General features: G+C 52.4%; 1 pseudogene across 1 annotated transcript; it reads left to right on the forward strand.

Annotated features, from left to right (window-relative positions):
• The first annotated feature begins 20754 nt into the window (after positions 1-20754).
• On the forward strand, positions 20755-24250 carry LOC308555852 (small ribosomal subunit protein eS1 pseudogene; annotated as a pseudogene). Its single transcript has one exon. The product of its transcript is annotated as a small ribosomal subunit protein eS1 pseudogene (transcript).
• The last annotated feature ends 803 nt before the right edge of the window (positions 24251-25053 follow it).

The raw sequence follows: 25053 nt of genomic DNA on the forward strand, positions 1-25053 counted from the left end.
CTGGAAGTTGATGCTGCCTGGTTGCCATGGCAATGCCAGCTGCTTCTGCCTTAGCAGCACCGCAAAAGCGGCCACGATGACAAGATGTGAGGTGAGCCTCTGAGAACAAAACACGGGAGGTCCTTCCCAGTCTCTTTTTAATCCCGACCTTCGCCCAGGCCCTGGACACCACCTCCTGCTGCCCGGGGGTGCACGTCCCACAGCTCATCTGCTGGTGCAATGAAATTAGCCCTTTGGGTGGAGAGAGGCCTGACTTGCCCTTGGCAGGCACCCCTGAGATGGTGAAGACCTACTGTGTGACATGAACCTAGTCACTAGCGAGTTCAGCTCCTCCAGCAGCCTTCCCGATGCCGACGCACAGCCCCACCCTCGCTGCCGTCACGGGACTTCCCCCTTTTTGGAAAGAGCTGTTTGCAGCTAACATGACAACGTCTTTCTGATGCTGGGCGATGAAAGGTCACTTGTGTCAGAATGGATGGTGTTCCTAAAACAGAGGGCAAGTCGCTCGGGCCCCTTCGAGGCCTTTGCTTCTCCAGGGGACCTGAGACAGTCCTCAGTGAAGACATGTTGAGCGGCTGGTGGAGCACTTTGAGGGGCATTTAATCTTCACCACAGCCTGTGAATTAGATACTGTCATCATACCCATTTTATAGATGAGGGAACTGAGGCTTAGCGAGACCAAAGAAGACCCTCAGGATGGCAGTGCTGCAGGCAGCAGAGCCTGCATTTGAAAGGAGACATCTTTTTCCAGAGCCCGAGGTTTCGTACAACTTGTCAACGCTATGACAAGCAAGTGTGGGGGATGACACCTCCCAAAATGAAACACTTAAGTATAAATCTAGCAAAATATATGCGAGATCTGCACAAAGAACACCACAACACTCTGATGAACGAAACTGAAGAAGACCTAAATAAATGCCCGTGGATAGGAAGGCTCAATATCGTCCAAATGCCAGTTCTCCCTCACTTGATCTATAGAGTTAATGCAACCCTATCCAAATCCCTACAAGTAATTTTATGGATATCGACAAATTGATTCTGAGGTTTATATGGGCAGGCAAAGACCAGAATAATCAATATAATATTTTAAAAAACACGAACAAGTTAGGGGATCGATACCACCCAACTTCAAGACCCACTGTAAAGCTGTAGTCACCAAGATAATGGCGTGTTAGCAGAAGAGACAAATAGATCAGTGGACCAGAAGAGAGCCCAGAAACAGACCTGCATAAATACAGTTCACTGATCGTTGACAAAGGAGCAAAGAAAAGATAATGATAGAAAGATAGTTTTCAAAAAATGGTGCTGGAAACTGGACATCCAGATGCAAAAAATTAATCTAGACACTGACCTTTAGCCCTTCACATAAATTAACTCAAAATGGACTGCAGACCTAAACGCAAAACACAAAACCACAAAACTTCTAGAAGATAACATAGGAGAAAAGCTAGATGAACTTGGCTATGATGATGTCTTTTTATCTACAACGCCAAAGACATGCCCATGAAAGACATAATCGATAACCGGGACTTTATGAAATAAAGATTCTGCTCTGCAAAAGACAATATCAAGAGAGAGGACAAGCCACAGACTGGGAGAACATACTGGAAAGAGACACATCTGATAAAAGATTACCTAAAATATACAAAGAACTCTTAAAACTCAATAAGAAAATAAACAACCAATTTTAAAAAAGGGCCAAAGACCTTAACGGACATCTCACCCAAGAAGATAGACAAGTGGCAATAATCATATGAAAAGATGCTCTACATCATATGTCAGCAAGAAAATGCAAATTAAAACAACGGTGAGATACCACTACATACCTGTTAGAATGGCCCAAATCTGACCACAGACAACACTAAATGCTGACAGGGATGTGGAGCAACAGGAACGCTTATACGTTGGAGGTGGGATGCAAAATGGTGCAGCCACTTTGGAAGATTTGATGATTTCCTATAGAAAAACACACTCTTACTATGCAGTTGAGCAATTGTGCTCCTCAGTATTTACCCCCAAGTAGCTGAAAATTTATATCCACAGAAAAACCTGCACACAGATGTTTATAGCAGCTTTATTTTGTTTTTTAATATGTTTTTTTAAAATTGATTTTTAAAGAGAGAGGATGGGCGAGGGATAGAGAGATAGAAACATTGATGAGAAAGGACCATCGATCGACAGCCTCCTGCGCGCCCCCTACTGGGGATTGAGCCTGAAACCCGGGCATGTGCCCTGATGGGGAATTGAATCAGTGACCTCTTGGTTCATGCGTTAACGCTCAACCACTAAGCAACACTGGCCATGCTGTAGCAGCTTTATTTATAATTGTCGGAACTTGGAAGCAACCAGATATTCTTCAGTAGGTGAATGGATAAATAAACTGTGATACACCTGGACAATGGAATATTATTCAGTGCTAAAAAGAAATGAACTATCGGTTTTTTGTTGTAAACCTAAAACTGCTCTAAAAAGATCAAGTCTTTAAAAGCAAAGAAATAAAAGAAAGAGCATCTAAATGTTTACAGCTATGGACTGGGGCCTTGGCTGGGGCCTGTGCCAGAGAGGAACCCTAAAGCTTAAGCTCCATTAGTGTCTCTTCTCTGCTCTTAGCCCTTTGTCTTCTGTGAGATCTGTGCCAAACAGCTTCCAGAAAAGTCCCTCCCAACCAGCCTGGGTAACTGGCAGGGGCAATGACCAGCTCAGCCACCCGGCAGGCTCCCTCAGCAAGTGAGCAAGACCGACGGAACAACGCAGCATCTCTCTTGGATGAGATCAGCTCCTCGGGATGGAGGGAACAGTTAATCTCCTTGCTCCGGCCATGAGGCTGCCAGATTTACCAAATATAAGTATTGGACACACAATTAAATTTGAATTTCAGATAAACAGCTAGTAACCTTTTAGTATAAACATGGGACATCGACGGGGGTGCCCTATATTTTACCTGGCAGCCCTGACAGGGACCCAGCGAAGTCAGGTTCAGGGCCATGAAAATGCAACTGATTTTAGCAGTGGGGACCCTTTTCTTTCCCAGGCACGGATGTGGCTCTCCAAGCTCAGGGTGTGTCTTTCAGAGGCATCCCAGGTCTAAGAAGCCGCCGGGACACTTGATCTTCAGATGAGCAGCCAATGGAAAGGCAAGTCAGAGTGAGACCACAGGGGCCTGGACGATAGACCTGGACCCGTGAGAGCCCCCTGCTCCCCTCTGAGCCTCTGGAAAATGCTTCTGGAGAATGAGTTCTGTGTCCTTGGGCGGTGTAAGCTTGGGAAACACGTGTGTAAAATGTGTGTGTAGGAGTCAGTGGTAACTATCACCCCGTCAGGTTTCTGTTGTCAGCCATTTAGGGAAAAATAAAATGACATTTTCCCAAACTGTTGGACCCTCTCTGCTGAGACTGGCAGGTGGGGGGTCTCGAGTGCACACATGTGGTTACCAGCTGGGCACCGTTGTGTAGAAGCCTCTGTTCTGTGTTGAACCTGACTGTTCTTCGTCCCTGCAGTAGGTTCAAAAACCCAGATCCAACTGTCCATCCCTCGCTAGCCCTTTCAGCAGAACTCAGGTGACATTGGTGACATTTTCAGGTTTCTCTCCACTTCCATGCTAATCTGCTTCTCTGGGCCTCAGGCTCCTCATCTGGAAAATGGGCTTAAAGGGTCGGCGATTTTTCCAGACTCCTCTTAGCAGAACTGTCCTGGGATTCTGCCTGTAGTGCCCTTGGGGGAAGCACCCCACAGTGACGGCTGTGCTTAAGGAAAACTCTTACTGATTGTACAGCTCCTGTGTCAGGGACTTTTCATCCGTCATCTCATTTTATGTCCAAAAGAGCCCGTGAGGTGGGTGGGATTGTCCCTGGTTTCTAGATGAGAGGACTGAGGTCTGGGGATGTGTTCAGGGTCTCAGGGCCAGGGCGTGGCAGACCTGGGACCTGAACCCAGGTCTGTCAGGGTCCAAAGCCTGGGCCTCCTGCTTCCCCCCCCCCCCCCCGCCCCCATCATGGCTTACAGGTTTAGGTGTTTTGTTTTTAGGCCAAACACTGTTTTGTCTGGACAACAATTCATTTCAGGCTCATGGAAAAAATAACATTTATAACAACACAGGTGACCTTCAAGCTTTAGCACCCAGCTCAGTGCCTGGGGCACGATTTTTACAACCACCCCCTTCCTTTCCTCTTCTGTGTGTGTGTGTGGGGGGGGGGAAGCCCTGTGCCCCAAGCATTTGCTTTAACTGTCACAGAAAGAGCCCAGAGGCAGGGCGGCAGGGACTGGGACGGCCTTCGGCTCTCCTTTGAAATGGAGGGAGTGTGAGCAGATAGCAGGAGGCTTGGGAATTTTAAGGGCAAACGGAAATCTCGGGGAGGCTGCTCTGCTGATTTCCCCTGGACACTAACCAGTCGTCGGAGGATGCTAATTGTCAAGGCTTCTCAGCTCAGCGGAGCTGCCCAGGATGAACTGCGAGGCCACTGAGACCGGGCCGTGTGGACCATCCCCTTGTCCTGCATGTGGCTTCAAATCTGGAGCTGTGGCCACCTGGCATGATGGGGACACATACATGTGCACTGGATAGTGCAGTGAGAAGGGGAATGGGGGAGGGGAAGGAGTGGGGGAGGGGAGGGGAGGCTCTGCTCCGCCACCAACTAACGGTATGACCTGGAGGAAGTTGCTTATCTGGGCTCCAAAGTCTCAGTCTCTAAGAAACAGTTGGACACCGGACTATTTCATTGTTCCATTTGGGTCAAACAAAGGTGACCTTGGCCCACATAGCAGGCAAAGGAGCACATATTTATTAAGCGCTGAGTGTGGGCCGAACACTGTGCAAAGTATTTGCCTGGCTGATGTCACTGTGTCCCCTCAAAAATGCAAGGGCTGGGTACTTGCATCAGCTTCACTACCATGATAAGGAAACTGAGGCCCAGAGAGGCTCAGCGATTCGCTCACACCCCAGAGCTACAAGGGGCAGATCTAGGACTCAGACCAGGCACTTCCTCTTAAGTGAAACTTTGAATAGCAGCAATGGGCCCTCTCCTGGGGTCTCCAGGAAGCCATAGCCCGGCCTCCCCGCGCTCAGTGTCCCCAGCTCAGGCAGATGTGGTTGGAGTGTACCCGGATCTGCTTAGAGAGGCTCGTGTGTGCTGGTCACTCAGCCAGAGAACTGAGCTCCTCCCAGACTGCCCCTGACGGTGGCTGGGAGACAGCCTGGGGCTAGGGATTGGTGCGCACTGTCCTGCCTCTTCCCTGGTGGGCTCAGTGGCTTTTGGCCCTTGTTAGTGGCGTCATCTCAGTTCAGTACCAAGGGAACTATGGGCCATTTGGGGCACTCTAGACGGGGAGGTGGCGGGTGTGAGCAGCGTCCCTCCTCCTCTCGTCCCTTGGTCCTTTTGGCTGACCCGCCCCGTGCTCCAGGTCTGGTGGCAGATATGTCGGGCGGGAGGGATGCCTGGGTATGGGGTCAGTTTCACTCCTGCACGTGCATTCCTTGCACAGCCCAAACTACACCCTGCCGGAAGGTTCCAGGCCACCCTCCTGGAGGCTGACGTGATCAAATATTTATGAACACCAATGGGTTGTCATCATCACAAATCCCACGATCTGCATTTATTGCTTTGGCGAGATTTTGCGAGAGTTTATCTCCCCTCTGCCCTGTGCTGCACTTTCACTTCTAAAAAAACCAGCTTAGAGCAACTTATACATCTGCGGCTTATCAGTATTGTGCTCAGGCCTGGAGTTTGGAGAGGAAGATAGCTGAAAATTAATTTATATGTCAGGCATTGACTACAGTGACAGAACCACTTAAATATTTCTTTATAGAGGTGCATGGCGTGGTAGAAAGAATTGTCCAATCAAGGAGATGGGGGCTTTGGTCCCAAAGCTGCCCCTTACAACATGCGAACGATCGCTCACATTTAGTCAGTTTATTATGCGCTGAAGTCCTCGTGTAACAAAGCTGTGAACTAGATATCATCAGCTGCATTTTTCAGATGAGGGAACTGAGGCACAGAGAGGTTACGTAACTTGCCCAAGGTGACATAAACTGCAAAAGGCAATTTGCTCATTTCAGCTTATCCAGAAAATAAGGGATGGTAAGTCTCACTTTGTCAAGCACCTGGGAAAGTTAGATCCCGTTTAGCATGTAGAATGTTCTCCCTCGTTCCTCCCTCTCTCCCTCCTTCTTTCTTTCCAATATTGATCAAAGGCTGTCATTGTGTCAGGCCTAGTGCTGGGTCCTGGAGGGGCAGCCGAACAGGCCAGCAGGGTCCTTAGCCTCCCCCTTCCCGAGGCAGGTGATAAACAATGACCCTCACATCTCTCACCTCCCCTGGTGCGAAGGGGGTCAACTTTCTGTCTCGTATGGCTTCTGTCTCCTCCTTGGTTGGGGGGGGATGATTCTTATTGGCGGTCATAACCAGAGAGACTTTGTCATCCGTCACTCCTTCCGTAGCATTTTATGTGATCAAGACTCTGATCCGAGCTGAGGCCCAGAGAAGTGGAAGTTTTGCCCAAGGTCCCACAGGGCAAACACACCAGCTAAGCCAGGATCTGCCTGGGGTGTGTCTGAGCCAGGCACCAGAACAAGGCAGCACATTCCAAACGCAGGCAGCTGCGACGGGTCAGAGTCCTCGCCACACGGAGCGCAAGCCCCAAAGTGCTTGACATTTGTACCCAGCAGCCTTCGATGTGCTCAAAATAGAAGTCATTCTTTTCAACACCACCCTGGCAAATATTTGCATTGTGATTTGTCCCTCCTCAAGGTCCCGGGTTCCTCCGGCATTCTTGTTAGAAAGCACGCTGAGTTCCCTTCCCTTTCCTGTGGCTGTCACTGCACACGCTCCCCTTGATCAAAGTCCCCCTTTAAGCAAGACGCCTTCTAGAGTGAGCACTTGCTCTGTCAGCTTTCCTGTCGGGCACACCCAACGCAGCCTGACCTTTGCGTCAGCTGGGACCCCAAGGTGATGGGCGCACCTGTTGCTATGACAACAGGGCTGCTCAGGCGTCAGTGTGCACAGAGCACCTTGCAGATTCCAGGCTCGGTGCCCATGGAGTGTTGCCTGGAGCCTGCATCCCATCTCTCCAAGGCAGGTGTTCTTAGCCCCATTTTGCAGACTAGGCAGTCGAGGCCCAGGGAGGGGCTGTCCTTAGAAACATAGAACTGAGTGAAAGCCCAGCCTGTGTGGTGAAGTTTTGAGGCCCCGTGGGCAGGACCTACAGCTTCCTCTGTAAAGACTGTGTGATTGGATTCACTTTCCCATACACACCATTCATAATATTTTTGGGTTCCAAATGTTTCAGGACCCAGAGTTGGGCTATGACCCTTAAGCTTGTAATTTCCCTGAATTTGGTCATCATGACTTTCATAAATGTCAGGACTAGGACACTGTTGAGCTCAGAGTCCCGAAGTCACCGCTGGAGACCTGCCCCTCCAGCCTCTGCCATCTCACCGGCCAGCACTCTCTGAGTCTTGACCCGGGGACAGTAAGGAGTCCAGCCAGTGTGCTTCATCACCCCCCACGTCTCCAGCTTGTCTGAGTGTCAGATGGCCGTGGAGGGCCTTGCTTGTGTTTATTTATTTATTTAGAGAGGAAGGGAGAGGGAGAGAGAGAAATACCAACATGCGAGCGAAACGTTGATCAGCTGCTTCCTGCACGCCCCCCACCAGGGATTGAGCCCAAAACCCAGGCACGTGCCCTGATCAGGAATCGAACCAGCAACCTTTCAGGGCACAGGACGATGCCCGACCAACTGAGCCGCCCAGCCGGGGCCACCTCTGTTGTTTCTAACCGACCTCTACTTCTCTTTTAATATCAGCATTTTAATTTTCCTTTGGGGACTGTAGTAGATTGTAACATAGCTTCTAATTTTTTACTCCCACAGAAGGATTTGCGCCACACCCTTTACCTCTCCGGATTTCAGTGCCCCCCACAGTGCCTTTGTTGCGATCGCTGCCCAATGGGATGTGGGCTGGCGCGAGGGGGGCAGAGGCCCTGAATGTGCTCCTGTGGTTCAGCTTCTGTGCCCGTTATGGACGATGGGAGGGTCACCTCTCCAGCTCCCCAGAGATGAGGAGCGCATGGCGCAGACCTGATTTGACCAGTGGCCTGGAGCCAAGACCAGGCGACCCAGCAGGGGCACATTTGTTCTCAGATTCATAAGCGAGAAAGAAGCTTGTTAGTGAAAGCCACTGGGCAAGGGGGTCATTACCCAGAGTTGGCGCAGTAATGGCCAGTTCCCACAGGGAAGCACCCCCTTCCACTCTCGGCTGCGTGGATGGCGCTGGGCACCTCTTGGGGGCGGGGTGAAGGATCCGGGCATGGTCAACAGGCAAGCCTGTGCCTGCGACTCTCCATTGCCCTCTTCTCCACCCACTGTGCCCGACTCCCACCTGCCGTGAGCCCAGGGTCCCCTCCTCACCTGCAGTCCCCATGGGGCTGGTGACACTATTTCCTTCCTTGCCCGCGCCAGTCCCGGCTGCCTCACCACCCCCGCCGACTCCCTAACTCACTCTGCATCTCCACGAACAGACCTCGAAGGACTTTATATTCAGAATGCCCCTGTGTGTGCCCCGTAATTCCGAGGGGGATCCAGCCTGCTCCGTTCCCAAATCCCCATCCCGGCTCCTGCGTGCGCTCGGCCCGGCGACCTCAGCCGCACTTTCTTCCCCAGCGGGCGACATGGGGAATACGCTGCGGCCCTTGCGAGGCTGGCGCGAGGCAGAGCTCGGGCCATGGCCGGGCAGCCGCCAGCCTTGCTGTGCGGGTCAGCCTCAACGCACCGCCCCGCACACGCTGAGGCATTCATAAATATTTATAGTTTGGAAAGCCCTCTGCTAGATTTTTCTTCCCTTGACCTTTGGATTATTTTTCCTCTCGAAATAGCAGAAGAAGGCCCCTAGTGCCATGGTGACAGTCTCTATAGAAATCCATAGCTTGTTCTCAGCACACCCATGATGCCAGTGGGAGGCTGGCATAGATTTGGACCAATAGAGAGAAGGCATGTTTCGCCTTGTCCTGGTTACAAAGAACATTTTTTGTTCTTTCGAATGGACCTTCCTGTCCCCGATTCAGCATCACCTCGCTCTCTCCTAATGTGGGTTAATTTTCCACCGGCTCCTAGAAAGAGTGTATTTCCAGCCTCTCCTGGGACACACAGGGGTTCAAACAGGATAGAGCCAGTTTCGGTGGAGGTATCTGGGGCCTGCCGAGGCGTCAGGCGGCTCCGATCGGGTTTCTGCCAGGGGTGGGGAGGGGGGATGTGCTTACTTGGAACAGGTGATCCTTGTGGGCGCTGTAATCCAAGGTTAGAAACAGGCTTGTGTTGCTACCAGAAATCCTTGCTGCGTTGGCATTTTCTTTGTCAGGCTCGCCCGGTAAAGGCCGGGGGTGCATTGGTTTAAGAACAGAGTCCTTTGCTGACATCAAGAGGGGACTCTATCCCTTTAAGAGGGTCCTTGAGGAGGGACAGTGGGAGAATCACGGAGATGAGGGCCAGATGGCTGGCGAGGGGACGGCAGTGAGGCAGGGAGAGGACCAGCTAGGCGGTCCGCTTTGGTCACCCTGCAGTGGGGAAGCCTTCAGCGGTGGCTGCGCTTGGAAGATTTGGGTGAGGGCTGGGCGCCCAGTGGTCGGCTGGCCCCACCTTCTGCTGGGACTGGGACCCAGAGTTCTCGCCCCGAGAGGCAGTGGGAAAACGAGAGAAAAAGCATGGGCTGTGGGGTCAGTCGGGCGTGGGTGGAAACCCTGGCTGTGTCCCCTGGGCAGGGATAGTTTGGGCTCCCGTTTCCTCATCTGTATCATGGGATGGCAATCCCATCTTACAAATGCACTGGGAGGCGAGTGCAGATAGCGAGTCGAGGACAGGCATGGGGTCAAGTAGGTGCTCAGGAAACCTTAGTCGCCCTGTCCTCTAATAACTCCTTCACTAAGAGGGCACAAGGGAAAATCTTCCTCTGAGAGGCTAGGGTCCTGGCAATTTAAAAATGAAATCTCTAAATCCTGCTTAAATACCTAACTAAGAATGCAAGCATATCACTTAGGCTTAGTATCAGCTATCTGTAACAGAAGACCCAGATAATGGTGGCTTAAACGAGATAAGAATTTACTTTTCTCTCCCGTGAAAGAGTCTTGCTGTAAATAGTCAAGGGCTGACATGGTGGCTCCCCGGCCATCCCCTCCAAGGAGCCAAGATGCCTCCTATCTTTGAGTTCTGCTCTCTTCAGGGTGTGGTTTCCGTCATCCGTGTCATTGCAAGGTCACAAAATGCTGCTGCAGCTCCGGCGCTCATGCCCACATTCCAGGCACGGAAGGGGAGAGGCTGCACCTCTCAGATGAGCAGCACTTTCAAAAAAACTACCAGAAGCTCCACCCAGTGACTTCCACTTATTGGCCACCCCCTACAGCAAGGGAAGCTGGGAGATTCCCGGGCAGGTGGGCACCCCAATGCTGTAGGGAGAGTCTAGCAGTAAGGAGTCAGAGGAGCATGTTGTCCCTGCCGTAGCCAACGCCGCAGCTTTTACGATTTCACTGGGAGGGTCTTCCTGGGCCAACAGCGGGACTATTTCTCTGGAACAAGAAGGCATCGGGCCTGTTCCACTCCTGGCTCTCGCCCCGGGGGCCATCGGTGAGAGTGATGTCAGAGGGCTGTGGTGTGCGCCGACCCCCACAGCAGAGCTGTGTTCCCATCCTGGCCACACCGCCCCCTGGCTGGGTGTCTTTGGGCGAGTTCCTTACCTGCACCCCTCCGGGTGCGTCGCTTCCCTGAAAGACCAATGGGTCACTTAAGGCAAAACATTGGGCAAGGGCCTGGTGCTCGACAGGCTGCGGGCAGAGCTTAGCGGCGCCCTTTCCAACCTCTCACTGCCCACCACCACCTCGGTGGGAGTAAATCACACAGCTCACGCCCAGCCTCAGAGGCGCAGATCTATGAATCAGCCTCCGCTCAGCCGGGCGGGTAGCACCCGGTCTCGGTTGGCCAGCCCCTCCCTTTCCGCAAACACTGCATCTGGGATTGGGGTGCGAGGGCGATGGGAGGAAGGCCACCTGGTTTTTGACGCCCCCTTCAGTGGCATTTATCATGCTGAGTCATCGTTCAACACAGGTCCATGGAGCTGTCCCTGTTCCTAGCTCAACCTGTCTCAGGCCGGCTCACTCTGCCACTCTGTGACCGCCTGGGGCTCACAGGAGCCATTGGGTTACTTCCTGTGCCGCACAGGCTGTGGGAAGGCCCCTGAGATATGCGGCCCCCGATCGCCTAGACCACTCGGCTCTTTTGGGCCTTCCTTCCGCCCGGGGCTCCCTCTTCCCTTCTGCTCCAAGATCCCACAGAGTCTTTCTCCGGGGATTTCGCCTCTGTCCCACGCCTGGCCCTGAGCACGCAGGCCTCCTTCCCAGTGGCATCAACAGTCTCGTCACCCCCCTCCCTTTTCCATCCCCCGGGGAGCGTTTGTCTGTTCTGCCGGGAAGTGGGGTGCACCCTGCTTTACCCTTGTTTTCCAAATGTTTTGGCTAAGCCGTGAGCTCTTGCCAACCTCCTGAGACTCTCGTCTTAGGAAGTCAAAAGCCAAGGACTCCTGACCCCATGTGATAAGGGACACTGGAGGGTGTGGAGCCCACGAGGCACCCCATCTGGGCAACCGCGGAAGGGGCGGGCCTGGGAGGCGAGAGCTGAGCCTGGAGGGTGGGGGGCAGGTGAGCAGCAGGGGCAGGGAGAGGAGCCTGCCTGGAGGCGGAGGCGCGGAGGTGTGGAGGGCACCGCATCTGTTGGAAGGGAGTGCAGGTGGTGTCGTGGAGGTTTCTGCAGATGAGGCGGCGAGTGAGCAGGGATCTGGTAACCAAAGGTCTAGATGTCAGGCCCAGGCATTTGGGTTTTATCTTCAGGAAATGTAGACCCGTGGGAGGGCTGTAAGTGTGCGGTGATGTCGCTGACTTTGCTCTACAATGTTCTCTCTGAGCCAGGGTGGGGGATGCACTGGAGTCAGCGTGTCAGGGAGGCACCCGAGGCAGCCACCAGGCAAGGATCGGGGGGCTGCAGTGGGGAGGTGCAGGTGGCCTGCAGGGGACACATTCCCGGGAAACTAGAGGGCAGGGCCATCCGATGTCTGAGTGGAGGTAGGGACAGGGGGAGCCCAGAGTTCGTGACAACGCCACACCTCCGATGGTACCGGTTACCATGATGGCGGGATGGCAGCCCGAGAGCAGAGGGTAGGAGAGCTGGCGAGACTTCGTTTAGTCTGAAGTCCAGTTGCGAGTTCGGGTTCCACGGGGAGGAAGCTCTCGGTTCTCTTGTTCCAAACCCCACGGAAGGTTCTGGAGCAGGAAAGCCCACGGGAGAGGTATGTGAGAGAGGCAGCCTCGGAGCCCGGTCCTGTCCAATGGTCACTGTGGACCGTGGTCAATAGGACAGTTCAGCAGCCGATGAGCATCAGGCGCTGCTGACCGTGACCCGGATGCCAATGCGGACGTCGGGGCTCGCCGGCGAGGGGCGCTCCAGCCTGCTGCTGGGCCCGGCTGTCCCATCAGGGCCCCAGGCCTGTTTCCGGCTCCACGTCCTGAACCGTGGCTTTGGTCTTCAAGCTGCTCCTCCTGCCAGCAAGATGCACGTCGCGCCCTAAATTTCTGCTTTTTGGGGAAAAGATCAGAAAATATCACATTTTTCCTGATTCAACCAGGGTATTGGATTGGCGCTGGAGATGGCATTTATTTGTAATCCCCAACATGGACAAAGAGTGGTGTGTCTGGTGGCATTTTTGCAGGACGACAACACATTGGGGAGGGAACAGGAGCGGGAGCCAAGGAGACCTGCATTTGACTCTGGGCCTTCCTGCAGATTCTGAGTAGGTCGCGTCCCCTCTCTGAATGTCCCTTTCGTTGTCTCTGAAATGGAGTGAGCAGGGACTGTGAGTGCTCAGGGAGGTGATTTCTGTGACGTGCCTGGTCCCTTGACCGTGTTGGCACCCCCCCCTTTCCACCCCCCCTCGCTCCAACAAGGGGAAGTTGCCATTCTAAAGAAGCGCCCCACCAGAGCGCCACGTTCAATCCCATGAAATGAACTGGTAATGGTGGAATTTCACACGGATGCTGCGGGGGAGAGGGACTCGAGGTGGCAAGGACAGGGAAAATCTGGGTTGCTTGGCTACTATTTTCCTTTTAATCTACTCTGTTCACCCGGGGCCATCCCAGTGGATAGACTCACAAATTGGAAGCCAGAGAGTGATTTTAAAAAAAGTCTTAAAAGCCACCTGTGTCATCCGAGCGTTTAAGCGATCAGAAATAGAGCCTCCCTCACTCGCAGATGCCTCTGTTCTGCTCGTTTGCCTGGCAGAGCTGTGCGCGGCACAGGCTGCTTGCAGGGGCAGTGGCTGCCTGGCATGCGGATGAGTCACTGCCGCCTGCTCTGGCCCCTGCTGCCAGGTGGCCACTATCTTTGGACATTTTTTTTTTCCTTCATAGGGAAGGATAATTACCGTCTCTGTGCCCTGGGCCTTTACCCATTTCTGCCTCCCCCAGGCAGAGGCAAAGACCCTTCATAATACCTTCTTTTTTCAGGAAGCTGGGGGCTGGGGGGTTCAAGCAGATCTGAGGTGGGCAGGAGCAGGGATGGTGCAAGTGTAGGAACCTTTCAGGATTTGCAAGGTGCTGAACCATGCACCGTCAATCACTGCCAAGTGCAGTTATTATGCAAAATAGCTTGATTGGCCTACAGGTTGATTGAGTTTTAAACCCAGGAATTGTACCAATGCAAGAAAAAAACAAACAAACAGTGTTGGTTTAGGATGACACTGTGTGGTTTACACAAACACAGAAGAAAAAAACATCAGGTGATGGATGAATGGATAGATGATGGATGGATGGATGGATGGATGGATGGATGGATGGATGGTGGATGGATGGATGGTTGGGTGGATGGGTGGATGGATGGATGATGGATGGATGGATGGATGGATGGATGATGGATGGATGGATGGATGGATGGATGGATGATGGATAGATGGGTGATGGATGATGGATGGATGGATGGATGGATGGTGGATGGATGGATGGTTGGGTGGATGGGTGGATGGATGGATGATGGATAGATGGGTGATGGATGATGGATGGATGGATGGAGGGATGGATGGATGGATGGATGGATGATGGATGGATGATGGATGAATAGGGGATGGATGGATGGATGGATGGATGGATGGATGGATGATGGATGGATGGATGGATGGGTGAGTGGATGGATGGATGCATGGATGATGGATGGATGGGTGATGGATGGATGGATGGATGATGGATGAATGGGGGATGGAAGGATGGATGGATGGATGGATGATGGATGAATGGGGGATGGAAGGATGGATGGGTGATGGATGAATGGGTGATGGATGGATGGATGATGGATGGATGGATGATGGATGAATGGGGGATGGATGATGGATGAATGGGGGATGGATGATGGATGAATGGGGGATGGATGGGTGGATGGATGGAGGATGGATGGATGGATGATGGATGAATGGGGGATGGATGGATGGATGGATGATGGATGGATGGGTGATAGATGGATGGATGGGTGGGTAAATGGAAGGATGGGTAGATAGGTATGTATGTTGGCTGGACATATTAAGGCAGCAGGAGCTTTTTGACTGTCGTATGTTTAAAATGGAACATACGGAAGGTTATATGGAAGGTGCTCCAGACAGATGCTGAATGCTGAGACGTCAACCCAGGATTGAAGACAACATGGCAATTTGTTGTAAAGAGCTACTCCACACCAGTAAGGCAGAGCTGACTGTGGAAGTTGTCAGTTGAGCTGTGTCACTAGAGGAAAATATTTATTCAGGAAGTCTGTGGTTGTCAGGGTTTGAGAGTGTGTTTAGCAATCAGAGTCCTGGTTTTGATTGCCACCCGGGAAGCTGGGCAACCTTGGGTGAACCGCTTGATTTCTTTGGATGCCAGTTTCCTCACCTGCAAACGGATGCTTACCTCGTGGAGAGGATGGAGCGGGTCGGGGTGGCTCGTCGCACAGTCAGAACCTGGTCGGTGGTTGCGGCGACACTTCCCTGAGTGACTTTTTGAGAACTTTGACTATAGCGGAGCACGCACTTTCTGCCAGGTCCCTGGCAGACACTAAGGATACAGACTTGTTTGATTCATATCACAAGTATTTGCTGAGCACCTACTATGTGCCGGGCAGACATTGTTAAGCCTTAGGGACTGACTTAGGTGGAAACAGACATGACCCCTGCCCACAAAGTTCTCTCTGGGGGGTGGGTGTATTTGTGTGTGTGTGTGTGTATGTGTGTGCGCGCGCGCATGTGCATGGTTTTCGGTATACATCTTCCCATGAATGTCTGCCTTTGTGTCTCTGTGTGCCTGTGTATATGTTGGTGTCTAAGTGTGTCTGTGTCTGTGTGTGTCCCTCTGTGGGTGGGTGTGGTGTGACCAGCCCCCCAGTGGTTTCTGTGGAGCGGATCTTACTTGTCCTTCAGAATCGGGACACCAACACCGCCAGTGCCTTCAGCCCTATCTGCCGGCCTGCCACTCTGTGAGAGGAAATTAGATTTTCTTGGCACAACTGCTCCGTATGATGTCATTTTGGCTGCGATCTGCATGTTCTGCTCTCCTAGGTATTTGTCTTTTGATTGCTTGATGAATACCTGCCAATGTGGAGATTAAGAGACATGAGTTTTGTTGTGTTTTTTTTTTTTTAAATATCTTTATTGATTTCAGAGAGAGGAAGGGAGAGGGAGAGAGAGAGAAACATCAATGACGAGAGAGTCGTTGATCGGCTGCCTCCTGCACGCCCCTGACTGGGAATGGAGCCCGCAACCCAGGCACGTGCCCTGACTGGGAATCGAACCGCAATCTCCTGGATCCTAGGTTGATGCTCACCCCCTGAGCCATGCCCAGCTGGGCAGAGTTTTGTGTGTTGTTTTTTTTTTTTAAAAGAATCATACGGCTGGAATGTTAGTTATGCGCTTCCTTACTGTGGGCTTGGGGCTGTGGTAAAGGAACTAGAGCTCTGGCTTCAGGAATAGTATGAACTTGGTGCAAGTCTTCAGTTGATCCCTTCAAAAGCTGTGTGACCTTGGGGAAAACACTTTACCTCTCTGAGCCAAGGTTCTTTACCTGCTAAATTTAGACAGTCCTATGGAGGGGCAAACATACTAATAAATGAAAATGTTCTCAACAATCTATAATCTTTAAATTGTGTGATGTCAAAGCAGAGAGGCCCAGTGGGAGGACACTGGGCTCAGATGTCAGGGAGATGTGGGTCTGAGTCCTGGCTCCATTCTTTTCCTTGACCTTGAGCAAGTGACAACATCTCTCTGGGCCTCAGCTTGCTCCTCTGTTAAATAGGATATTACATAGAAAGCAATTAGCCTGCTGCTGCCCACTGTGAGGGCCCTCAACGTGGAAGTTGTTCATCTTATAATACATCGGGGAGATGGCAACATTCATCTCTTCCGACTTGTAAGCTTCCAGCGAGTGTAAGCCAGGCAAAGCCTCTGCAAGTGCAGGTGGAGCGGGCGGCGTGATAGAGTGATGTGCTATTATTTGTTTTTACTATTTCAAGATGCTCACCATCAGCAGACTGCTCTTGGCATCACCACATTCTTGGCGAGCGCCTTGCATTTCATCTAGAATTCAGAGGCTGTTCTAATTGCAGAGAGGATCTGAGAACAAGGCGGCCTCCAGCCCAGAATAGTCCAGGCCGAGTGCTGGGGACCAACACTTAGGACCCAGCCCCTCCAACTGTCTTCCTTCTACATGGTCTCCTCACTTCAGCATGACCTCAACCCCCCTTGCCTTGGAAGATGCTGTCCCCACCTTTGAACTATCCCTCACCATCACTCTTCCCCCCAGGTCATCTGGGCTGGGCTCCAGGTGCCTCTGCCCAGGCTAAGGCAGATGTCCCAGCTCTGTGTCCAAAATGCGCCCTAAATTTATCCCACCGCGCATGACGTCCTGGGCATTCAATTGTCTGCTCTGTGTCTGGTTCCCTCCAGGCTGGTGCCCTCCTGGGGGGCAGGGATGGGGTCCGCAGAGCCCGTGGTGGACATTTGCAGAGTGAACATATGGAGATCAGCTGTTGCCTCTCATTTTCTGTCCCTATCCCGTCAAATGCAATGCCTTCACATATCAATATATTCATGTCATCTGAGCCCACTTCTGACACCACTTTGCTCAATGACAGAGGTCCCAGACACATGTGCCTGTTGATTTTGGTTTGGTTTGGTTTTGAAGCAAGTGGTTTATCTCCTCCAGACTGCTTGTCTCCAATAACAGTGACACTCAGGCCAGGGGACAAGATTGCCAAGTGTTTTAGTGCTGACTCGTGGGTTTGCTTTAACAACTGCAGGCACCCATGTGGCCTGTCATATCAGTTTTGGAGAGTGGTTGAGGGCCCAGGGCCTGGGATTGGACTGCCTGATTCCAAGCCACAGGCATATTGAACCTCTTTGTAACTCAGTCTCCTCACCTGCCAAATGGGCATACTTAATAGTACATAACCTGCCTCACTGGGGTTTTTGTCAGGATGAAATGAGATCACTCGAGTAAAGCTCTTGACCGGGTGCCTGGTGTAAAGCCAGTGTTCAGTAAAGGTGAGCTTGTGTTCCTGTTGTGTGGCATTTGTCACCAATGGTTGCCTGTCAGACCAGGGCCTCCAGTGCGACTATAACAGAAACTAAGCATTCTGTCTCCATCCTGCCAGAGCCAGGCTCCGGGGACTAGACTTTGGAATTACTCTGCAGTTTCAGATGAGACTTTTTATAACCAGGTGGGCATCACTCAAGGAGAGATTCTTTCTGAATCTGATGAGGTGTTAGCCTCACATGTGAGCCTTCCTCTCACTTACCCACCTGGCACACCTAGCTGGCAGTCTACCCGTCACCTGGAGCGCCTCACTGTGCAGAGAGGGGTCAGCACATGACAGCCCTTGGGCCAAATCTGGCCCATGGCTTGTTTTGGTCAATAAAGTTTTACTGGAGCATAGCCACGCCCATTTCCATATCTATTATCTGTGGCTGCTTCTGCACCACAATGGAGTAATTGTGACACAGACTTCAGGGCTTACAAAGTCTGAAATACTTTCTCTCTGGGCCCTTCCAGCAAACGTTTGCCCACCCCTGCTGCTAGACTGGAGGAGGGATCATGCTGATCCGGTTGAGCTAAACCAGAACCTGAGCACAGCCCCCTCAGCCCGGGCCTCGGTTGAGAGCCAAGACCAGGTTACTGGCCCCCCTGTGTCCCCTACACTGGGCTCCTCGCCTCCTCAGACGCTGCTGCCTTAGGGCCCCCTCCCCCCGCCCCTCCGGCCCATCGCACCCCAGGGCCACCGCAGGCCTGTGGCGTCTGGCGGAGTTAGATAAGACGCCCTCTCCGGGCAGAGCAGCTCCGGGGGACAGCGAGCGGCGGGAGGGTCTCTGTGCAGGGACAGAACACCTAACCCTGCTGGTTGTACCCAGTCGATTCTAGCTCTTATACCTATTGATTATGCCGATTGATTAGACTGTGTCCTTGCCTCCCTCTCCAGGCAGCCCCCCACACTAGAACTAGAGTGATCTGCCTGACAGTCTCTGTCCCCCCCCCCCGCTCACCCCCTCCTTGGTGCCCCCTGCCCTCAGGACAGAGCCGTGTGCATGGCATTCGAGGCCTGTCACGGCCTGGCCTTGCCGGCCTCCCAGCGCCACGCCTCATGGCCTGCTCAGGCCCGTCACGGCTGAGCCCCCCCACGCGAGCTGGGGCGCCCATTAGTCCGCCTTCGTGCAATCCTCTGCCCCCCTTTATCCACCTGGAAAACTCCTAGGCATCCGCCAGCTCCTCCACCAGCACCTCTGCCCGGCTTTGCCACCCCTGATTCCCCCAGGCAGACTCGGGCACTTCCATCCAGGGTTCAATTCACTCGTCACAGACCACGGTTCACAGCCCATACGCGGGCCAGAAAATCATGCTCGTGGGTCTTGACCAGCACTTTCTGAAAAACGAACTAGACTAGAAAACACAGGAGTGTGGCCAGGCCTGGCTGTAGCGTCGGGTGACTAGCAGGCTGTGGCGCCGCCCTGCCTGGGTTCAAGTCTGGCTCTGCGGTGTGTTAGCAGTGACCTTGGGCAGGTGGTTTCATCTCTCTGTGCCTCAGTTTTCTCACCTGGAAAATATTATTCACTAATTACTAATTCATTTAACTTCATGAGACACCATGAGGAAAGTGCTGTCATTAGCATGTATAGGGTGTCCCAATGGGTTAAATCTGAAAAGAAAGAAACATCAATTGAGCTATCAGGAGAAAGTGTGTGTACATTTTGGGGGGACACCCTTTATATCTCTTAGAAAAATCCCTGCGCACAATTAGTGCTATGAACAGGTTAGCTAGTGTGTGCACGCATGCACGTGCGCGTGTGTGTTCACATGTGTGACTGTGGTTTATGATGCGCTCTAACTGAGAGCTCTTCCCCATCCTCCAGCCCTTCCCCCACCCCCACCTTCCCCTGTGACACACACTCTGAGCTTGTTCTGATGGGGTGACTTTCTCAGGCTTCCTGGTCACCGCGACGGAGAATGCGTGACCGCCTCTCCCCGTCGGCAGGAGGGACCGAGGCATGAGGGACCCTTGACTGAGAAATGGAGCTTCCACACTGCTCAGGAGGAAAATGGAAACTCCAGCTGACCTAAGAGATTTCTATAATGAGAGAAAACCAATTTAAATGCAAATAACCCACAGCCCAGTTGGGGGAGGGCTGGGCTGCGGAGAGGAGCCGGGAAGACAGCACGCAGCTCGCATCACGCGGCGGAGGCTGGTGCACCGTGCGCAGGAGGCTTGCTCTGTCCATTGAGAAGTCAGCCTAAACTAGTCACAGAGGGTCACATGCATTGCTGGCCAAATTCCCTGGGGCTTCCTGGTGCCCGCTGAGAAATGGGTGTCCCTAAGGGGGCCAGTCATCAGCCACCACCTTTTACCGAGCCCCCAGCAGGTGTCAGTTGTCATCAAGGCATCGAGAACAAAGGCTGCACGACAGACTGGCCTCTGAGGGCTCACGGCCCAGGGACTGTCAGACCCCAAAGTCAATTCTGGAGCCTCATTAAGAACTAACATTTTTATTGAGCGTTTGCTATGTGCCAAGCCCAGGGCTAAAGACTTTCTGTGATGGCAACTCATCAGATTCTCACAGGGCCCCTGTGAGGTAGGGCCTGTTGTTATTCCCATTTTACAGATAAGGAAACTGAGGTTCCAAGAGGGTAAGAAACTTGCCCTGGTTACTGGGATGGGGACCCAGACAGGATGGCTCCAGGGCTCTGGCTTATACTCTCCCTGGAGTGCTGAGAAGAGGCACTGGACGCATGTCCTGGGGAGTCCTCTGCTGAGCAGAAGAACCTAAAGTCAGGATGCGCTGGGACAGTCTCCCAGTGGCCGTGGCCCGGGGCAGCAAAAACAATTCTGTTTAAGGAATCAAGAGAGTGGGCGCTGCACTATTAACCGGCCCTGTGCCCTAGGGGTCACTTTCCCTTTCCATGCTGCATTCGCCTATATAAAATGGAGGGGCTATAAAGTTATATTATTCTTGGGCTCCAGCTACCGTCAAGAACAGCCATGGCCCGGTTGATAAAACACCTGCTTGCCCTCCTTCTGCCCCCCTGCCCTCGACCCCTCCTGGCCGTATCTGCTGCAGTGGAGCGCTTTCATTTCCTTCTTTGGTGTCATAATTCAGGGACAGCACCATCTGCCACATGAAATCCATGCTCTCTACTAGCCGCCTTATCAAAACAGGAGACGGGTAAAGGCTCGGCTGGTTTATTTCAGGGATGGAGCAGGAGCTGGCAAATCCGAATGGGGACAGCTTTGGCCTCGCAAGTGTCTTAATCCTCTAAGCGCCTGATAGGACCCCAGAGCCCATTCTGTCATTGTCACTGCCTACCCCAGCCAAATCCTGATGATGATGATGATGATGGTGGTGGTGGTGGTGGTGATGGTGACATTCACTGAGGCTCTTCTGAGTCAGGAATTTTCTTATGTGCTTTGTGCCTGTCGATTAATTTGTTTCATCCACACCACATCGCTGCCAGGAAGGGGCTCATAATAATAGCCCCACTTTACAGATGCAGAAACTGAGTCCCGGGAGGCTGAAGAAATTTGCCAAAGGCCGCACAGTCAGCAGCCAGAGGGGCTGACTGCCTGCTGGCTGTGAAATAAACACACACATGCATAGAGGGGCCGCCCGAGAGGAGCTGGGCCTCACAGCTGAGCATCTGACGCCTGCTATTTGAGCACTGAGGCCTCCCTCCTCTATTAAACATTCGTGTGATGTGTTTTTATGGAGCAGCCCACAATCTGCCAGGTGCTGCTCTGCATGCCGGGCAGCCCGCAGAGAACAAGGCCCACAGCCCCCTCGCATAGGGCACCAAATGAGCAGCTGGGTAAACAGGCATGGTCATGTTAGGTGGCGGTGAAATGTCCCAAAGAAAATACAGTAGGGGTCGCGAAGGTGCTGGCTGGTCAGGGAAGGCTTCCTGGAGGGGAGAACTTTTGAGCAGAGACGTGGGCCTTGCCATGAGGGAGATTCAGGCCCAGCCGAGGCTTCTCTGTTGTGGGGCTGCCCTGTGCAGTATAGGATGTTTACCAACATCTCTGGCCTCCACCACAAGATGCTGGTAGCAGCTTCCTCTCCCGTGTGACAACCAGAAAACTCTCTAGACACCACCCAGCGTCCCCTGGAGAACAAAATCGGCCCTGGTCGAGAACCCCTGCGTCATGAGCTTAGTAAAACAGGCAGCAGGCGTGGAAGAAAGCGAGGCAGGCTGAGCGCTGGAGACGCAGGAGAAGGCAAGTTCGGCTGGAAGGCAGCGGGCCGGGGGTCCTCATGGCTGTGTGCTCCTTAAAACTCTCTAGAAAGCGCTCGGCAACACTTAAAGGCTTTCTCCTCTGTGCCAGGCACTGTACCAGCTTGCCTAAGGGCACAGCACATGCTCCAAGGCGATAACAGTCCTGGTGGCTGGATAAGACACATGCGCCTGAGAAGGCAGCTGTCAGCATGGGGCTGTCCATGGTAACAGAATATTCGGGACGGAAGGCAAGCAGAGAGCTACTTTGAAGGCAGGGACGCAGAGCAAGAGGCCCTGGGAAGGCAATGCCTGGCTGCTGGTTGAAGAGGTGACACCAGGCAGCTGAGGCCTCCACCTGCCCAGCACCCTGGCCCTTCCCTTCCCCATCAGCAACCACCCCGCCCCTGCGCCCCGCAGCGGCAATTTTGGTGGAATTTCTAATCATGGTCCCCCCCGAGCCTAGCCGAGGGGCTGGCATGAGACCCAAGCTTGCCCATCAGATTCTTTCTTCCTGGGATTAGCACACTGGGCAGAGAAACCCAAGGGCAGAGAATGGCTCGTGTGGGCTTTTCTACTGGGAACGCAACAAGGCCGGCTCTTTCGGTCTGGCGTTGTCGGCTCCCCTCTCCTCTCCCGGGAAGGCCCAGACCGTCGGCTTTTCCTCCTAGTGCCCTTTCAATATGCATCTGTTGACTTCACCAGGGTGCGTTTCTGATGCTTGAAACCCCAACTGACATAAACGGTGCAGTGGGAACCGGGAATTGAGAGGCAGATTCCCAATTCTGTGCACTCTCCAATTTTTATCGAATAAGCTGTGTCCCTCCTCCTAGCAAGCTGTGTCCCTCCTCCAGGGCCAGGACCATGCCTTTTCCCGTCACAGACACAACACTCACAGGACTGGCTCCTCATTGGCCCTTGTCCTGGTTTGTAATTACTCCCTTCTTTGTGGGATGGTTTGTTTAATGTCACCCTCTCCCCCTCTGCTGGGAAGTCCCATGGCGACGGAGCATCTGGAGCCTAACCGAGTAGGGTGACCAACGGTCCCAACTTGCCTTGGTGGCCAGAGTGGGGCGGGGGGTTCCTGGGACATGCACAGAATTCCAGTGCTAACACCAGGAGAGTCCCCAGCAAACCGGGACAATGGTCACCCACCAGTGCCTGGTAGGAAGCCTTCCAGCACCATGTGTCCCTGACACTCAAGAAATATGTTGAATTTTCCCAACACCATTTATTGAAGAAACTGTCTTTACCCCATTGCATGTTCTTGCCTCCTTTGTCAAATATTAATTGACTGTAAAGACGTGGGTTTTGTTCTGGGCTCTCTCTTCTGTTCCATTGACCTATGTCTGTTTTTATGCCAGTACCACACTGTTCTGATTACTATGGCCTCGTAGTATAGTTTGATATCAGGTAGCACGATACCTCCAAACTTTGTTCTTCTTTCTCAAGATTGCTGAGGCTATTCGGAGTCTTCTGTGGTTCCATATAATTTAGGGGGAATGTTTGTTCTAGTTCAGTGAAATATGCCATTGGTATTTTTTATAGGAATTGCATTGAATCTACAGATTGCTTTGGGTAATATGGACATTTTAATGACCAATGTAATCCCAATAAATTCCGTAATATTTTTTAAAAGAAGTATGTTGCCCTTTTGGGTCCCTGAGCAGCACCACGGCAGTGGGAAGAACAAATGCCTTACCAAAGGCGGCAAAAAGGGAGCCAAGAAGAAAGTGGTTGATCCATTTTCTAAGAAAGGTCGGTGTGATGTGAAAGCACCAGCTGTGTTCGATATAAGAAATATTGGGAAAGCACTAGTCACGAGAACTCAAGGAACCAAAATCGCATGTGATGGTCTCAAGGGTTGTGTTCTTGAAGTGAGCCTCGCTGATATGCAGAATGATGAGGTTGCATGTAGAAAATTCAAGCTAATTACTGAGGATGTTCAGGGCAAAAACTGCCCTACCAGTTTCCATGGCATGGATCTTACCTGTGACTAAATGTGCTCCATGGTCAAAAAATGGCAGACCATGATTGAAGCTCACGTTGACGTCAAGACTACCGATGGCGATTTGCTTCGTCTATGCTGTGTTGGTTTTACTTAAAAACGCAAGAATCGGATTCGGAAGACCTCTTATGCTCGGCATCAACAGGTCCACCAAATCCCGAAGAAGATGATGGAAATCCTGACCCGAGAGGTGCAGACAAATGACTTGAAAGACATGGCCAATAAATTGACTCCAAACAGCATTGGAAAAGACATAGAAAAGGCTGCCAGTCTATCCGCGCCATGATGTCTTTGTTGGAAAAGTCAAGATGCTGAAGAAGCCCAACTTTGGATTGGGGAACTCATGGAGCTTCATGGTGAAGGTAGCAGTTCTGGAAAAGCTGCTGGGGAGGAGACAGGTGCTAAGGTTGAACGAGCTGATGGATATGAGGCCCCAGTCCAAGAATCTGTTTAAAATTCAGACATTTAATGGTGATGAATAAAAAATCTTATTTGTGAACAAATAAATAAATAAATAAAGAAGTATGTTGAATGAGCTGCAGAGGCGGCCCGGCATAAGGCATGTCCTTTCATTCAGGGCGTCCTCCATGCCCACTGTGTGCCAGGGGGCCGGCTCGTCAGAAGCAGGGGGCTCGGGGGAGGACAGCCCTGCAGCCAGGGCTGGAGGCGTGGGTTGGAAGCAGAAGGGGCGGCGGGGAGAAACCCTGCGAGCGGGCGTTGTTTGGGGGTCACGCTCTGTGGCTCCTCCCAGGCTCTCTGAGGAGGGAACTCCTGCTGATTGAGGAGCAGAGCTTGACGTTGGTGTGTCGTGGGGTCGCTTCTTCCTCGGCTCCAGGCCGCTCCTTTCCTTTTCAGCGCGAGCACAGCCACCTGCCTGGTTCGATCCACCCAGGAAACGTGTTTCTTTGTGGACATGTGACGAGCCCCACGCGTTGCTCCTTGTGGAGATCAGCAGCGGACCGTTCTGAGGCCACCCTTGGGTGGGTTTTACTTCTGCTCCATCAGGAGGCGAGGAAACACCCAGGTGCTGCCGTCACCTGTTTGGGAAAACCTCAGAGAAGGATTTTTTAGGGCCTGGACATCATCAGAGACTGTTTCTCTAGAATCTTCCTAAAATGCCCTAATAGGTGAGAGGCAGAGGGGAGGCTGTTCCTTCCTTAGCTTTTCTCCATAAAACACTGAATCACATAAAAAGGCCCCTATGCCCCTGGCAGACAGGAGAAAGTTCTAGAAGGTGAACAGGAAAGGAAATAAAAA

This window comes from Miniopterus schreibersii (genome assembly GCF_964146895.1).
Source record: "Miniopterus schreibersii genome assembly, chromosome: 4".
NCBI classification, from domain to species: Eukaryota; Metazoa; Chordata; class Mammalia; order Chiroptera; family Miniopteridae; genus Miniopterus; species Miniopterus schreibersii.